Genomic DNA, 2,744 nt, shown 5'->3' on the forward strand with positions numbered 1-2,744 from the left:
AGGTCATACATTGTCGCTCAAGCAATGAATGATGATTCTAGACGGGAACTAAATGTTTTTTAAATGAAAGTTCTGGATTAGCTTCTTCCTTTTTTTAATCCCCAAAAAGAAAAAATATTTGTTCTAATATATAAAATAATTATTACATGATCATAGGATCCATGCTCCTCACACTCTTCCTGAAACTTCCCCTCCCCCTTTTTTTTTAATCTCTCCCCACTCTCTCTTCTCTCTTGTTCACAAGAAGAATCTTAAATTTCATTCTCTAATTCACCGTCAATACTCATGAATATTCTTTCCATCGAAGAACAATTCACTCTCTCTTTGCCATTCAATCTTGACCTCCATTTCTCTTGTAATCTGATAAATAAACATTTGTCATGATCCACTTCAATTCGTGCGGATATTGTATATTTTCCACACTTCAGTATTCATGATTTTACACAGTTAATGAGTATCCACTTATATAAATGTTAGGAATTTCTCCCTCGGAGGATGTAGGATGTCATAATCACTCCGTCTTATAAATTAGCGTCTTACATGGCATGACCCACGTGGACTTTTGCATATTCCTTTTTTCGACTAAAAATTAACTCTGATTTCATTTATTACAACCTGCTCAATCTATATAAATATTATTTTCTTTCCACTACAATTTTGTCCAAAACATGTTGGGCTGCCATTTGACCAAATCAATGTAATGCTTTAAAGTGATTTACGATGATTTCGTCTCTTTACATTCTTTGGATCCAAGTAGGGGAAATATGGGATAGATGTTTTAGAAGAGGATCCAAATTAGAAAAAAAAGAAAAGAAAAAGAAAAACAAAACAAAAAAGGGGCAAGTGTTTGATTTCGAAACTTCAATGGGTATGGACTCAATATGGTACGCCTATTAGCCTATGTGATTTGCTTTTGTTGCAGCCCTGTTTCATAGAACTATAGGAGAGGCCAATTTAGACTTTTTAGTACCGATAAAAATATAGGAACTCCATCGATCACCCCATTTATGAAAAATGAGATTGGATCAAGTCCGTGGCTGAATCCAACTGTGACAAAGTGTGGGCTCAACATCTATAAACGACATGATGACCCATGGGCTGAATTTTGGTGCAGGTTACAAACATCATTTAATGAAAAAATAGTACAAAAAAACCTGACAAAATTAAACTCTAGCACTCTGAGGAGACTCTGACAGATTTCATGATAATTAGTAGTAGTTTTTAAGTGAATAAAAATGTCATTCAAGTCACTATCTCACCAGTTCCAAGGCCATGACCATTTTGGGCTTCGTTTGTTGGGAAAGCAACAAGAAAGCCCAACCCCAATCCAGCCAAGTTTCTAACCCGTGAACCCACTTGTCAACAACCCTAATGCCCTCGTTGATCTGAAATTATGAATGTGACTTGAATAAACTTGTCTCTTCCATGAAAAACAGTTGAGTCTTGTGACTCTGGTATGTGGACAAGGCTAGGGCCTTGCTATTAGCTTGCCGCAGCACTCACAAATGGATTGTAACCCATCATCACTCATGGTGAGTTCCATAAAGGGCTGTGCGTATTATCTGTAACAACAAATATAACTTAGCCCATTAGCACATTCAACAATTTGTTATTTGTTAATTATATATCTTGATTAGTACCCTTTTAGGTTAATAGGAAGAGGAAAGGTTAAAAATAAAAAGGTTAAATACTTTGATATCCTTTCAGGTTTGTTTTTATTGCTTGTAAATTAAACTAGTGCCAAAAAAAATCCTAAATCTTTCTTCAGGTTTGGTTAATTTTTTTGCCCTTAGCAACCGACTTTGTCTGTTTATTGATAGTCAACCATATAAAAATTAACTAAATTTAAATTTTAAACTACCAAAATTACCCTTTTTGTTGCCAGTAAAACTTTAGTCTTAATTAGTTGGACCCTTATACCCTTAAACGTGAACCCATTTCAGTCTTAATTAGATATGTTTATTCCCAAAGACTGAAGATTTTTTTTTTTTTTCAATAAATGCCAGTATTTGTAGTACCATTGATCAATTTCAATCCCTTCTCTCTCTTCTCTGCCACCACCACCCTTGTTGCACCAATTCATCTCCATGGAACTTTTATAAAAAAAAAAACATAAAAAAATCACCCCATGGCCCACTCCACCATCGAAATCCTTTATTCCAACCTCAATCGATTTTTTTGAAAAATGATACAAGAGGGAATGAAAATATTTAGGAAAACAATTGATGCAATGATGGCCGCCACCACCAGGCACCACTACCTTTTTCTTCATGGGGTCTGATTTTGACGCTAGAATGCAATTAGAAAATCTATTTAATGTATTCCTAAATAGCATTGGAGTGATTGAGCAGGATTAAATTACTGGACTCTTGAACAGGGACATGAAACGGCATGTTGAACCAAACGAAACGATGTTGCATGTATCGTCTGTGATGGTGAGTCTGTAAATGGGGAGGCGGAGCCTGGCAAAATCAGAGATTGAAGCGTTGTGATCGGTGGACCAGGCGATGGTGTTGGACGGGGCGTGAAGAACACACAAGTAAAATGCTATGGGTTCGAGGTTTGTGTTGGTGATGGTTGCACTGAAGTGAGTGGTGATGTTGTTAGGGTTTTTTTGTTTGGGTTTCTGAAACTAATTAAGGGAGACAACATGGACATGGTTTCTGAGACTAATTAAAGGAGACGAACATGGAGATTCACAGATGGAGTGTTTCGCCTTCTATTTTCTATTTTCTATTTTCCTT

The sequence above is a fragment of the Cornus florida genome, unplaced genomic scaffold (genome assembly GCF_030987335.1).
Source record: "Cornus florida cultivar Cherokee Brave unplaced genomic scaffold, ASM3098733v1 CherokeeBrave_3.0.0_Hap2_Chr02, whole genome shotgun sequence".
Taxonomy (NCBI): domain Eukaryota; kingdom Viridiplantae; phylum Streptophyta; class Magnoliopsida; order Cornales; family Cornaceae; genus Cornus; species Cornus florida.